The sequence below is a fragment of the Pinus tabuliformis genome, chromosome 8 (assembly GCF_031772625.1).
Source record: "Pinus tabuliformis cultivar Carrire ecotype Pingquan chromosome 8, CPIR1, whole genome shotgun sequence".
Classification (NCBI taxonomy): Eukaryota; Viridiplantae; Streptophyta; class Pinopsida; order Pinales; family Pinaceae; genus Pinus; species Pinus tabuliformis.
Genome location: NC_142294.1, coordinates 1,524,142,141 through 1,524,158,808, shown reverse-complemented (window position 1 = coordinate 1,524,158,808; position 16,668 = coordinate 1,524,142,141). Strand labels below are relative to the sequence as shown.

The following is a 16,668-nucleotide window of genomic DNA, read 5'->3' as shown; positions in this document are numbered from 1 at the left end:
GGTTAAATCAAAGCACTTTTAGTGCAAAAAACTGGGTTCAAAGCCACTCGAAGACGTGTTACTGAATTAATATGGCCAACGAAGTCATCTACCTCATCCAAAAGTGGGTGGAAATCTTAACAACCTTAATGGCACATGGTTGTGGTCTGTATCAACAAGTGAGGAAAGATGCAAGTATTGGATGAATTTAATGTGGCCAATGGAGTTATCTACCCCATCCAAAAGTGGGTGGAAGTCTTAGCAACCTTGATGGCCCATGGTTATGGCATATCTCAACAGACGAGGAAAGATGTAATATTGGATGAATTTAATGGAAGAGATACCCTTGGCCATGGCCTCTAAGAAAAGGTAGAGCCCAATTCATTAACAAATTTCCATTTCCCAACTACAAAAAAGAATATCACAAGATCCTGAATTGGATGGAAAAATACCTTTGCTATTATAGTCATCAAGTTATGCATGGAATGTGCAGCCTCGTATGATTCAAAGAAAGATGCTTCTTCATAATTTTCTATGGCACTTGAATACACCTATGAAAAAGTACATTAAATCAACTTTGAATATCAGATGGAAATAAAGAAGAAATATCAACTATGGTGTTAATATCAGTCCCAACAAAAAAATATTATTGGCTAAAAATGAATATGTTACACACACAATAGTGCCAGCTCCTTTTCTTGCAAAAAAAAGACAACCAATTGGATCAGTTGAAGGTTGAGCATTGATTCTAACTGATGTCCACAGAAAATTTGGGCAAGCCAACACACCCTCAAATTATTAATTCAATCAAAATAGGAAGGTCTAAGCCCTCATCCAAATGTTGAAACAATATGAAATGAAGGGCCTGAACAAAATCCCACCCATATCAAATACTAAAGAGCTCAGTTAATAATCTTACCATTACCTAAAACCAAAAATGTTTCACAACTTTTCAACCAGATTGAAGCTCTAGCCAACCATGTTTGGCAACACCCATTTTCAAGAGCATACGCCTTATAAAATTTACAACATCTAACATCAAAAAACTACATTGCTAATTAAGTCAAGATGTCGAGATGCTTTGTGCCTCAAAAGAAAACACATGAACTGAAATAATTATTCTAAAAGTAAAAACTCAAAAATTCCAATTAAAATTTAGCACAAACCTTCACTTAAATCTATACCAAATAGTGCATATCCATGACAGATCCTTCAAGTCTTCAAAACTAGAGATAACACCACCTTCGCATGGTTGTGAAAGGCTTTGGTATCCACCTCCCCAGAAAGAGTAAAAAAATTTGTAGGCCTCTACTCATGCTGAAGTAGTGCGGTTGTCATTCCGTAATTATTGAGGAACCCCTTAATTAGTGTTGGTGGGTCCAAAGCATGTTGAGTGCTTATGGTGAACATATTCTTGTTCCTTGAAAAGCTATATGATATCTCTACTCCAACAACAGTTTTTTTTAGAGGACTAACAATGTGCAAGTAAAATGCCTTCAAGGTATCGACCTTACCAGTTCTGCAAAGCATGAGTCACTTTCAGTTTGACACCAAAAAACTTTCTATGCAATGCTTCATAAAAAAGTTTACAATTGCCCCTAAATTTTACCAAAAAACTCACTAAAATTCACTATTTTAGTTTACAAGAATGGCAAGGACCAAGTCCAACAAGGTCAAAGAAGAAACAAAATCAAGCTTTGAAATACTCAAGCCATCATCATATTTTAGGAAGTTTCCTGATGCAATGTAGAAAGCAACTTCACCCCCTATAGAAAGATTCTTGTTTCCAATTACTCCTGAGAAATGTGTTATTGGAGATGGTGTCAATACAATGCTTGTACTGACCCCTGCATAATCATGCATATATTGAAGCTCAACCTATCAAATTTACAATATATAATGTAAGAAAAGTTAAAGTGTAATATGTTTCACAAAAGAAAATTACAAAAGTATTTTTATCACTATAAAACATGAAGAATGTTGTTAAGCATTGTGTTTATCACAACATACCAGCATGAAATTTTACCATGTAGATAACCTTGTGACTATTGATGATCAAAATTAGGGGGCATGCTGAAGCCTGACTAATACGGATGTCTGAGTAAATGTCTACAATATTACAAAGAAAAGGCTCCAAATAGAAACAAGAACAAGATATTTCATTGCAAAGGTTCTCACATATAAAACCAATTATTATTTTTCATATCCTTCCAAATGGCTTATTTCAAACTGCAGAATTGGAAATTTTCTCCCTTCTCAAGTGAGACTGAGTGGAAGACCACACTACAAATGAAAACTAAAACATATTTCAAATAAATGCATTCAAGACAATGGCACAATTGACACAAATGGCTAATCACCTTAATTGTCATGTCTTTCTAAATGGTAAAAATGAATGCCACAATAACTAAAATAATGTTTTAACTTATAGAATGTAGCAATGTCCCAATTAATACAAAGTACTGCAGGTTGTTACTTTACAAAAAAACACGTACATTAAGAATGCAAATTGTTCAAAGCTAAATATGATGTCAAATATAGATTTGATTGTTCAAATCCTACAATTAATAGAGATAGCATCTTGCACAACTAGGTTTTCACTCTCAAGTTCTCTATTCTTATGGGTAGCCATGACTTCCCTAAGGAGGGGTGGCTCCCTTTCCTCCTTTGATCCAGCCTTTGAGGCAGCCACAAAAGCTTTCAAATATCTTATGGCAGCTTCTTTCTCAAAAGCAAAAGAACCATAACATCAACCAAATGATGGTTTGTTAAGAAATGGAATAAGTGCTTAAACTCATTCCATCAATCCAAGGAGAAAAGAACTTCATTGCTACCTCTAAAATCTATGCTTTGAAATATAGATTCAATTATCAACTATAAACCCCAAAGTTACTTGACAACATCACCCATTGTCACCTTGGTGATCATCCTTCTCACATAAGGCTAGCTCTCCTCCAACATAAGGGAGGAATCCATGATAAGCCTACAAACCTGTCCTTCAAATGCTAAAAAACATATTTGCAAAATGATATTGTTTTTGTCTTTTAAGATTTGAAATGGAAAGCTAGGCAAGACATAGTGCCTGGTCCCTGGGCTATAGACTCTAAGAAACAAACAAAACTTTAAAATTGATGAATAAGATGTGAGTCATGACAAAACAACCAAACAACAAGTGTTATCAGTCAAGAATAGATCCAATAAATATGTAACAATGTTATCTCCTACTAGATGGAACATTTGAAGACAATGTGCTCCCCCAACTTGATCTCTTTTAAGTCACATAGCTGAAAATTCCCTTTGAGGTGTGTGATGTTGTGAGCTATCTCAAACCAAAGCTAGTGGGAGCCCACTTTGAATGAACCAAGGGGAATCCTAAGGTTGTGCATCCAATCTCTATTAGTATAGATAGGCCTAACAATAAGAGTCACTTAGCTACATAAAGCACTCAAAATAATAAAATGGCATATTCAAGCTAACACCCTCACACCTGGTCAAGTTTCCTATCACTTTTTGGTTGGATACCAAAATCGAAACTTTGTACCTACATATGAGTTGGGTCTAGTGTCTCTTGGTCCTATCATAGTTACCAAGGAGCTTTCCTCTTAGTTAACAAAAAATAATATTTCTTCCTTTCTCACCAATGTCAATATCGAGGAGAAGTATCTATCAAGTGAGGAGATCTTGAAATTGGTGGAAGCAAATCTTTCGAAGAAATTGCCATCAAGTAAAGGGAAAAAACCATCAAAAAAGGAAATAGATAATTTGATGTCCAAATACACAAATTTCATGTCAGGAAGGTTTCCTGATCTGCCAAAGGAAATTTCATTCTAATAATGTGATGGAATATTGCTCTTAAATATTATTGTTTGCATTCATCTGTTTTTCTATGATCTATGACCTCTGCAAGGCTAGCCAAATTCAAGATGCAAACAACCAATTGAAATAAATTTTGAATAGGAGTTTGTTTCTGAGTTGTACTACTTATGGGGCATTCACAAGAAAGTTGGAGGAAGGTGAAAGGTTGGTTGTTAGGGGAATGGTAGTTAGCAATAATTGTCAAAAATGATTTCTACTATGTATCATACACCATCACTGCTATGAGTAATACTTACTTGATGCTTGATCTAGTGCCAAGTACAAAATGATGGAAAATACTTACCTCTGGACCTATCGCAATCATTTTGGTGTTCTATAGATCATACAAAAAATTGTTGCAAAGTTTCAAGTTTTTAATAATGTTACCAAAATAGAGAGTATGAAAAATGATCACAAAATATGATTGCATATAAGCTTTGCAGCTTCTTATGTTACAGAGCCTACCATCTTCTGCTCTTATTGTGAATTACATATTTCCACTAACATTGCATACTGCAAAAATTCAATGAAAACTATGCTACTGCTACCATTAAAAAATGCTTGTTGAGAAAATTCATCTTCGAATCAATCCATTCACTAAGAGACAACAATAGAGTTTGTTGATAAAGTGTTTGGCGTAAAGAAATAGAAGCACAAATTGTATTATGATTATTTCGGCACATTGCTTTCCCAACAAAGATAAAAACAAATAGAAATAAAAGTACAATTGTGCTTAGGATCACACACACAATCATTTACAAAAAATTTAGATCTCTAGGTTAAAAAGCAATTTGGCACTCACTGTTACAAATGAATAAAATAGAGTAACAATGAAAACATAAAGGTTTTATCTAGATGCATTCATAGAATATCCAATTCTTGAATATGAAGTAATATGATGTAAACATTTTGACTTGATTGGAATCCTTTTTGCAATTGTTTCTAGGTAGTAAGTATAGCAATTGATACATTCCATTACTTCTGGATTCCTTTGAAGTATATATTGACCTTTACTTGAAGTTGTCATTGTTGGAAACTCATGGTTAACCAAGCAAGCTTGTAGTCCATATAATGGGTTGGGTGCAGTTTGTATTAGTTAAGGGCACTGTTCAAAACCATAAACCTAAACCCTACCCCCCCCCCCCCAACAGAAACAAAAAACACTATCCCTGTTCATTGTTAAGGGATATCGTAAATTTCAAGTTTTGCTAGGTTAGTTATTTTTTTATGTTTTTTTTTCAAGGTGAGGGGGGTGGGGGTTAGTAGAGCTTATATTAAAAAAGTTGTGGCCATACGATACAACTTAAGTTTACTAAAAATATATAGTCATGGGCAAGCATAACCTGGAATCCCTAGTTAAGGATGAACACGTCAAAATACTATGGAGGCCTACCTATATCTTCTTCTTAGAATTCCATAGGTATATTGCTTAACATACTAGCATAATAGAAACATACTAGGTTACTAAAAAAAGGTAAAAATGTAATGCCCGTTTTGGGCTTTAGTTACTTGGTCCACATGACATGCTAGTGCTTCATATTTCACAATTGTGGAGCCAATATCAATTTAGATGGCCACATGATTGTCTTTAGTGGGGCTTTCCAGTAGCTTTGAGATATGACCACTTAGGGTGTATCCATAGAATGAGGTGGGACAAAGGAGGTAGATTCTACACAGGTGTTGCTTAATTTGAGAGTGGGAGATTGCTTAACCTCTAGGTGGAGGTTGAAGTGAACCAATGTGCACCCAGCCATCATTTATAGAGACTCCATAATTGAAGCCATTTTCAACTAGTTCCCTCTAAAATGGTCATGGAGGCCCAAGGTTTAGCCTCCCATTTCCTCAAATTAAAAATATGATTCGATGTTTGTGGCATGCATTATATAATTGGTCTTGGTGTATATGGATGTGAATGGAAATTTTGGGCAAGCATTATTGTTGAAATAGGTCCTATAAGTCAAATTTTTTATGCCACCATTGTTAATAATGCACCAACCCAAGAGAATTTTAATTTGATGGCTGTCACTAAATAATGCCTCACTATTTATGCATGAGTATTCATTGATCAAGTTTAGAATGACAATTATTAACCAACTGTCTGGTCTTGATTCATCTCTTCCTTCATTTCACAATGAGTTCAACCTTTTGCGCCTTTCTAGATTTAGACATTCTCCACTTGAATGCAAGAATTAAGGAAATGTTACATTTCAACAAAAAGTATAGGTGGGCACCAAAAAAATTATTCCCAGCATGTTATTGGAACGAGTGTTGAGTCTCATTTTCTAGTATATTACCAGTAGTAAGTGAATTGCTTATTGCATGGAGAAATAACCAACATAGAGAAGAAGTAAAAGAGTTTCTCTTTATGCAAATAAAAGATGCAAACAAGATGCACAAGGAAGCATTGTATGCAACTACAAGACAACATACAACCATCTCCAAGGCATTGGAAATACCGATATATCTACATTACTCTGGATAATTTAATGTGTGAAGCTTAAGGGTTTTGAGGTATTTACACCAGTTATTTTTCCATCCTTGCAAGGGATGTCCCATTTTCCGGGCTTCAGGGTATAAGAAGCACTAGAATATGAAAGTCAGTGCACCAGTGCAACTGTCTGTACATAATTACATCACTTATACCATCCTCTTCTCAGGATTCCATCCAAAACTTTCCATAGTTGATTTTAGACCTAGCTATTCTATGATTGGGTGTGCCAATGGCTGTGGCTACCACTTAAGGAAGTTCTGTTTTACCTTACTCTAGAAAGCTTGACCAAGGAACATCATTGGCTAAGGGGGGGGGGGGGATCATTTGTAGAATGATTGTTGAACTGAAATAATGTCCAAGATTTGTTTCTGAGCTGACCTTATTGTTGTAGCTTTTATAATGATGTGAAATCTGTCCACATGGATACACTTTGCTGGAAATTGTTCACTTTGTACCTTCTTCTGGCATCTCTTTCACATCAGCAAGAGCAAATACAAAAGTGGATCCTGTGGACCTTTACACACGATACAAATTTCTAGTTTATGCCAGCACTCCTATTTTATCATCCAGCATATGGCAAATGAATTCTATGAGATATTAACCAAGCCAACATATAGTAACAGGGAAAAAACCTTCTTTAGAAGGGTTGTAACTTGTGACCCCTGTCAGGTCTATAATCATGATTTAGGGGTGCTTACAGCCTACAAAAATGACTTACAAAGTTAAAGCAGTTACCTTCTTTGGATATTGGTGACAATATGCAGAGGTGTTAAGCAAACCTTATCATTGCCTCAATATGATGATATTGCAGAGATATTGTTTTCAGCCAACAGTTATATCAGAACACTGGTTCAGATCTGATTTCTATACCCAGATTTGAAAAGAACATTTTCATCAGGTTGCAAAGGCATAACTCATTTTTGAAAGTTTCTTATTTTTGAAGGTTGGTTGGTTAAAAAGCCTGAAGGACCACATTAGAGGAGCACTCCATCCCGTGCACATGGATCACTACTTTAATGCACCTCTTTTGGAGCCTGGCAGTGGTCACATTTTGACGAAGTTGTATCTTGTACTTGAGATCATTTTTATGAGGAGTTGGTTAACATGAAGAAGAATACCAAAGCTTTAAGGGATACAAGGCAGCTATCATTTTCTCCAAGGTCAAAGATTCAATAAGAAGTAAAGTGCTCCATGCCCGAGGGATACAAGGGTAATTTAATATTAATACATGATTGAATTTTTTTAAGGAATGCCTTAGATACAAGGATGATTGTAACCTTTTTCAGTTGTTAGCACAAATCTCAAGAAGTTATGCCTTTGAAATGCCATAAAACATTTCAAATAATGTTTCACAATTCTGAAATGCCATCTAAAATGGCAAGTGGAATTTCAAGGCAAAATGGGCATGTCTTAATCTAGTTTAACTGTGTTTTGACAAGGAAATTGACCATAGGAACCTGCCCAAGTGCTTTAAATTGGCATTGACATAAATTTTGACACTAATTTCACATTGAATAAGCTTCTAGAAAACCCTTACACCTTGTCTTTGTTCTAAATACAATTTACCACTTATTATTTCCTCACACTTTCTTCCAGACTATTTGAGCAAAGGTATCTCCTACAAAAACAAGAAGCACTTTTGTTGTGTGTGAAGCATTGTGATCTGGTTTTGTAGTCACAACCAGAAGACAGTTGTGAGCAACAACATTGTTCCACACTTCATTTCTTCACATTTTCTTCAACAACTTTTAGGCAAAAGTGTTTTCTATAGCTACAACAAGCATGCTATGTGCATTTTGGACAGCATGGATATTATTGGAGGCTACATTTAAATTTTCTTACTCAATTATCCTTTCTTCTTGTGCTATTTTATATTTATAGATAGACAGACATATATTGTTTCCCTATTTCAGTTTTTTTTGTTTGTATTTTTACTTTTCTAATGGGGATGAGGCAGGGATCATATTTCCAACATGTACCCCTCTCCCAATACCATGCAACTTCGCTTCCAAGTATTTTTGAGATGGAGACTCAAAGGTTTTCTAAGAGAGCCCTCAATCAATCTCCAAGGCATTTATCACACTTCAAAAAATAATTCCAACTCAGAGTGACTTTTAAAATTGAGGCCCTTCAGGTTTGATTAGAAATGGGCTTCTAAGTGGTTCATTTAAGGATTTCACAACTAGGGATCTTTATTATAAAATATTAACATAACAATAAGTCTCAAATGTTGATGCATCACTAGGATAACAAGATTAACACATCCAAAGCGTTTCCACAATTTACATTGAACTGAAACTCAATCAAGAAAGTATCCAACAAAATCAAGAAAGAAAAAGGAAACATATAATAAATAACATAGACAACTGACTGGAAAATTACTAATAATACATGTGACCCAATTCCCAAGGCTTCTTAACACTACTTACAAAGGTTTGTTCTAAGAGAACTAAATTTGTCACCACTACAACTCGTACCACTAGGTAACCACTATATCCTCTCTACCAGATATATGCAAAACAATATAAGATTACATAAAATGCCCTTCCATAACTTTTTCCATGTTGTCATCATACGTAGGAATAAACACATCGCTGGCCAAAGACACCATGTAATCCACTGCAACCATTTCAAATGAATGATTTTGGAATGGCTTTAAATCCATAGGACTAAGAAGAGTCTCCTTCCTCGCCAACAAATTTTTGTTGATCAACATGGGTGCATGACATAAGAAAATACAACTTCAAAGGAAAATGAGTTGAAGTGAGTGAATTGGTCAACTTACAATATTTGGATAAGTTGAATAGAGGGCAAGCATCCTTCTTTCTCCCCCATATATTTCTTCAACATCAATATATATTTAAATATTTCTATCAAAATCAAAAGCTTTCAGTACTAATGGAGTCTCCTCTGGTGTTACAGGACATAGTCTGTCCTTCCTCTCCATTTAGGAAATTATGACCTCCTTCCACCAAAGGTAGGCATGCATGTGAAAGAAACAAGAAAATAACATTATGATTTCCAAACATATTATATACCAAACATGTAATATACCTCAGTCTGGTGAGTTCCTCAACTTATTCATCAGTACAACAAAGAGTGCAACCACAAAAAACCAATATATTCATTTCATAATAAATATGAAGAGCCACAAAAGGACCATGCTGTTGCAATATTTAAAAAAAAATGACCCAATTCATCAATTTTTGAAGTGAAAAGCAGAGTGTTGTAATTCACATGAAAACATAGCTTTTAAAACTCAAGTGGCAAGTTATTATTTTCCAGATATGCATATGCCTTATTCAAATGCAAAACTTTGTGCTTTCTTATAAGGGGAAGGATTTGTATCATGGTAGGAAACTTTGTTAGTATCCTTCTATGCAAAACCCAAAGTATTAAATGATAGTCTTCGATACTCAACCTAATGCAGGTAATAGGACATGTTTAACCAACTCACAGGAGACATGGTGAAGATTACCCCATCTTCTACCTTTGCCTCCCATCTTTTGCCTTTGCCTTTAGCTTTGAAGGAAGCTTCTTTACTATTTGAAACTTGCCTCTGAGAGATGTGATAAATTGATCCACATCAAAAATGTCTTCAAATTCACTGTTCACATAAAATTAAAGATTATTTTTTGCAAAAGGAAACATGAAGGATAAACCACCCCCACAAGTAATTAATGCCATGCAATACCCAATGCTAAAATGAATCAATAAAAAATACTGAAGATATGTGAGCAAATAGGAGGAATACTGAAGTTAAACACCTGGGATCTACCCAAAGTTAAGTTGTGCCTAGCTTTGGGACAACCACAATCATATTGAGATAATTGTAACCATGTCACATATCTAACATGAGAAAAAGATTGACCAAAATGAAGCCTTGTCCAGCTTTGGGACAACCACAGTCACATTGAGATAATTGTAACCATGTCACATATCTAACATGAGAAAAAGATTGACCTTGATCAAATGATAATATATCACAAAACAGTCACAAAAGAAAATGCAACAAACACAGTGACAACATGAAGTAAATAATTACAGAGTTTGGAGAACCATAATCAAGGCCCTAGCTAAAGGACAATCATGCATAATTCTAAAAGGTGGAGATAAACCAACTTGCATATTGCAGCTCACATCTGATCCAGGCCTCCATTGCAAGAGACCATTAGGTATCCATTACTTTTATATAGTCCTGCCAACAATTTTCATACTCAAGAATTTCAATATAATATTCAAGATTTTCTCAAATAGATACCAAAAGGAGGGAAAAACTAAAATTAACTGAGAGAAGAGAATGTTTTGCTTTCCACACTGATGGCCAGAGAAATTTTTCCTTACAAGAAATAATGGAGTAATTACTCTGAAAATATTCGATTTCATTTGAATTTAAAGGTACAAACCATATGATGCCTAAAAAAAATCATTTTTACTCATAGTCTAGGTAAGCAACTATTACATCATCTAGAAAACCATCAAATTTCAATTAGCTTATCTAAAAGCTCGAGAGTTGTTTGTGCTAGAAAGAAACAGAGAAGTTAGCCATTACTCTAAGTAGCATTGTTCACTTAGTATGGCACAAAACACTACTTTGTTTTCAGTTTCAAAAATATCAGTTACATAACCTAAGAACCATTCAAGTAATTAGTTCGTAATTTACTAATTGAGGTTTACTTATGGGGAGGATGATGTTCTAATTAGTTTCATTGCTTTCAGAGCTCATTTCTATCATTGGAAGACTATAAGTTCATGTTAAAAGTTTAACTTTCCAAGGTAGTATCTCTAAACCTGCTCATCTAGAAGTATCTAATAGTTAAGAATTCCATAAACATAATGGAGTCTATTGTGATATCATACCTCCTACAAGTGCATTTAACAGTGAAATCCTGAAAATATAATCTATGTTACTCTTGGTGCCATTAAAGCAATGCAAGATTATGAATCTTGATAATCAACAATAGTAAAGTGGATGACATCAATCTGAAACTAAACGAGCTAGAAAAAACAAGAATGGATTTTCACTTCTCATCTATAGAGGGATTTTCAAATTTCAAACTTAATTAGGTATGTGGTGGACAAAAAAGCACCTATATGAAGGGAAAGAAAACTCGCATCAGTTATAACTTCCTTTGAGGTACACGCTCAACAAAACCAAAATACCTCACAAGCATTAGATCTCCTTGAAGGTAGTGATTCAATTGCACCTTCTAGTACAACTAACTTGTTGCAACTTCACTCTAGTCACTAGCCATGCCTTTTCTTCTCATTCCTTGCTCTTAAGATAAGGACTCATGGCATGAAGGCAATAGCTGGAAGAAATTCTGGTAAGGTTAAATGCCTAATAAGAACTAAACTAAGATTACAGATAGACACCAAGAGGGTGTTGATACACTCAGGTTAGTTATAAATTTACCCTCTAACTCAAGTAACCATGATTCAATTGCTTAAGTTTTTCCCCTATGGGCAGAATTTGTTCCAGCAAACTTCCAAGCTAGCCATCCCTATGGGCCTGGTTCCAAATATCCCTAAACCAAACATCACTATTGGGTTTCTACTGGTAGGATTGGATGCTTGTGGACACAAGCCAATGCAACTTCATATAGTGTGTCCTCTGACATATAAATGGTGGAGATAGACTTGATTTCTTATTCAGTGCTACAGGCATCTCACTCTACCTTTAGTCACGACACACCACTTTGCTCCAGAGAACCAGATAGAATGGCAGCTAGTATTATTTAACTGCAATGTTATTGTACTATATTTTTGTTATCCATTAGACTGTATCTAGAATTAGTTTGTAGATGGACATATCAAATCTATTTTCTCATAGAATATCTCTACAAGCTCCCCACATAGAGTATTCAAACAATAATGCACAAAGAAATAAAATAATTTCCAGTCATGATTTGTTTCCTTCATAAAGATCAGGGCACATATGCCCTGTGATAATTGTTGTCTGCACAGGATCATGTTCTCAATGTTTGCATGGAAGGAGGAGGCCACTCTGGCTTCGTGGCTCTAAGTTGCACATAGGCTGAGTTGGAGTGGAAGTCATTTGGTCATTAGGTTAGAGAAATCTCACCTAATAATGTGTGTGGAGAAGACATGTGATCACTTTGTGTGGAGAGCATTTTTATGTGAGGTCAGGCTTGGTGTGGCACTGCCACTATTAAGGTTGTCGGTCATGGCATTTGAGAGGTCACATTATAGTCACAATGGAGGATGCCCACAATAAGGGTCACATTTTCATAATGGTCATCAAGAATTTCCAATCACAAGGAGCCACTCATGATTAAAACAAAGCCCAAGTGTTCTTACTACTTCTCTAGTTCATCAAGTGAGAAATCAGCCAAAGAGTATGGTGCCTGAGTTCGCTTAAATATTGCATCTTTCACATGGCATTTTTTTAGGCTATGCATTGCAATTCAATTTGCTATGTTTATAATTACAATTGAACCCAGGAGGATGCAAAAAAATACTTGGAAAGCCTAAAGTCATACCATTTCCTAGAAGTTCCTTGCCCGAAAGAGCCAATAGAACCTCTGAAATCGAAACCCATTTATACATGAGGTTTTTGCCAAAGAATTTAAATTTTAGATACAGTGATACACATAACAATACCACAGATGTTGAACTTGCATATTATTTGTAAATGCAGAGGCTGTGTATTTGATATTGTAGTTTGTTCTAGGAGATAAGAAAGATGGTAGTTTCTAGGGCCAAACACATAACAAAGGATAAGGAATCACGATCGACAAACAATGAAAATGTCAATCATAGAAACAAATGGCATGTGAAGCAACACCTAGATTTGTATTTGAAAATAGTAGCAAAGCTTTAAAAGAACACAGAACATGTTCTTTAGGGCATACAGAGTGTGGGCTCCAATCAGGGGATTGAACATATTAATATGAGTAGTCAATATAGAGAATATCTCTAGAAATGTGTTTCAATGGCAGAAGAAGAAAGATGCTAAAGTTTGAAATTTTGAATCAAGGATGGAAATCATGACAGACAAGTAGTGCATCCATAATGGATGATATTAGTGGGGAGGACATACATAGTAATCTAATAGAAAGTAGCAAATGTGAATATTGAAGAATAGCCAATCTCCATCGAGGGTTGAGGCCTTTATTTATCTGATTCACATATTGCCTGCAGATGGAAATGGGATTATTAAGGCCTCGATTGTGGTTCATTGTGTGGCCTTGATGAAAATGTGGAGTGCATCAATACATACATACCCTCACACCTTTTGTTTTCTGCAACATGTTCCCTGGGAGGGGGTTTGACATGCAAGTAATTGACTGAACATTGGGTTGAGGGAGTGGTTTATTACAAATATTAAGGGATTCCCCCCTAATTTGTACATGGTTGTACCTATTGGTTCAACATGTTTTCCTAGTTTAGCCAATACATTTCTACACAACACAGGGAATTTGTATTAAAGAGGGAAATGAGCTTAATCCAAATTTCCTCTCTGTATCTTCACCCCATTATTCTGTGGTGCAATAGAGCTGAAATAGGATCCACAAGTGTGACAGCCTACAAGGTTGTTGCATTTAGTGGCAGTCTTTACATATATCTTTTTTCTACAATTCATAGGTATTGTGTCCTATGTTGGCCTCCCACAACAATCACATTGTTGCTAGTCATTAGCGGAGTCTCAAATAAAATGAAAATGTACATGGGTGTTAAAATTGCATTCAGGATCTTCACTTCTCTATTTGACAATGCCTTTATATGTAAAATAATTAGATAGACTGAACTGGCCAACTGTCACATGTCATGCACAAAACACATGCAAAATCAAGAGCTTATTTTCAATTACAGGTAGTATTCTTCACTACCACAGACACCAATGTGCATGTTCATACAATTGAGCACTCAAACTCTCATTTTGATACCATGGTTAAAACACAATGCATATATAAGGTAGATAATTAGTACCTAAGAGATGGTTTTAACTTCTTGAACAATGCTCAAATGAGGGGAGAGTCTCCCCTATATATGGAAATTAATACAAGAAATCGGTCACTAATTTTATGGCCTATGCATAAACTATGGGAGTGATATCACCAAGACCTGCTCCACGAGGTAGTTTTTTAGGCTACAAAGAAACACTAAAATATTCTAGTATTGATGGTAGTCATCATAACAACACAATTGTTGGGAAACCAACAAACATGCTTGCCATATCTACTTAATAATAAATGAACTGGATATCTTAAAATATTTGAGCTCACTATGCAACGTTCATATTTCTCTGGTATATCTTCTACATGTGTGATTACATATGCAATTCTATACAAGTATCTCTCAGGTCACATTTCTTCCTATGGCCCTGATAACCCATTTTTCCACTGACTCTATCCCTTGAATACAAATATCTATCCGTCCAATCCTTCCATCCTTTCTAGACAACAAGTAGAGCTTCAAGAAAAACAACAATAGGTTAATTTTCCTGCCTTTCTACTTCTCCCAGAGAAGGGTCAAAGAAACATCTTCCATTGCTGGCATCCTGCACTACGAATTAGATAGGAAGAGTAAAAACATGACTTGCAGGCTTGCAGCCAAGTTTCTAAACATGATAGTGATTCAGCTTTAAAACAAAACATATTGGGCTACCCAACATTGAAGCTTTCTTTCCAACAGGTATTTCCATATGCCACGATTGGATGATTTTCCATTAGATGTTAAGCCACACTGGAAAGCCTTCTTGCTCTCTGATGAATGCCCATATTTTTCTTCCCCACAATAGCTCTAGAAAATTTTCCAAAAATTTCAAGCCAACACATAGCTCTGCATCTTTAACATAATCATTAGGTTGTCTTTAAAAGAGTTACAAGATAGGTTGGGAGTGAGAACTGAGCCATCAACAAAATGGTAACTACTCTTAATTAAGAAGTGAGTTCCTCAAAAAAAAAATTGAGTTCAACAACTGCAAAAAGATATCCTAGAGCATTGATTGTAACAACATATAAATAAGAGGCCAAAGGAAACCTTATCCAGTGGACTGGTAAAGAAAAGTCATTACTGATAGTTGTCCATTAACACAAAGTAGTAGAGGCATTTGAAGAACGTGTTATGACTGCTTCAACCATTATATCATATCACGAATGGAACCCCACTAAAATTTGTTTTATGCGCTGTCAAAAAAGGACCTTTTACCTATTCTTGTTTACCCAATTGCTCCTGGAATTAGTCTTCAAGCTATCTATTGGTAGGCCAACTATTCCATGCTCCAGGTATGCATATATACAAAGCGAGCCTATTCTTTCTTCTTTTTTGGCCGAGAATTCTATGCTTAAGGTTCTTTATAAATGCTGGGATCAATGTCGGTGTACTATGGGATTTGTTGGCTAGCATTTACAACAGGTAAGATATTTACTAATATCCAAGTGCTTGGTTGGTTGACGTAATACTCTCTTGGGAGATAACAAGATCACCATGGATGAAATGGCCTTTGACAAAACCTGTTTGCTTAATGGTTGAATAATTCAGTGAGTTGTATGCTTGATGCAAGTAGCCACATTAAGCAAAGTGATAACACTGTTGACCTCGGAAGTAAAAGACATACATAATGATTTATAGACTCAAATATCCCTCCAGGAAGTTCAAACTTTAAACAAAGCCTTTAAATGTCTTGGTTACAAATTCCACAGAGAGTCTATGAGTCGTAGATTATTGGGAGGCCTTGAATCATCACAATGTGGGAAGCTTGTGGGGTTCAAAATCTCATTCAATAGTCTTGTCAGAAACTTTCCCAATCAAATCTGCATTCCAACTTCTATGGCTCACATTAATGTTAAAACGAATTTTCTTATGGGATTTTTCCTCACAAATTGGGGGACTATGAAAACCTGCAGTTGTTGGATGTGGGCAGTAATTTTTTCTTTGTCTTCTTAGTTTGAGAAATCTCGAATACTTTGTTGTAGGGGAGAGAAGATAAGATAAGATAATTATATTTATGTCCATCTATTGACCACAAAGTAGGTCAAAGGGACTTTTGAGTACAATGATGTACAAGGGACTATTGAGTACAATGATGTCCATACAATGCGGGAGAACCAAACAATCTCTTATACAAAATATAATGTATGAAACATGGATTTATTTTCGAATACTCATTTTAGGCCCCTATTTTAGCCTTCCCAACCCCACAAATAGCTGGGTTTCCCTCCATGCCCCAATACATAATCCGGCTGGAAAGATTGATTAATGGATGGTAGTACCCCTGATATGGCTATCTTTATTAGGGGTGAGGACCGTTTCCATAGCCCAGTTTCCTGACGTTTCCGACCCACCCGGATAGATCTCCTTTGGTTGAGCGCCTCTTT

At 35.6% G+C, this 16,668-nt stretch overlaps 1 pseudogene; it reads right to left on the bottom strand.

Annotated features, from left to right (window-relative positions):
• Window positions 1-8,855: 8,855 nt before the first annotated feature.
• Window positions 8,856-16,384, bottom strand: LOC149241720 (rhamnogalacturonan I rhamnosyltransferase 1-like; annotated as a pseudogene).
• Window positions 16,385-16,668: the final 284 nt, after the last annotated feature.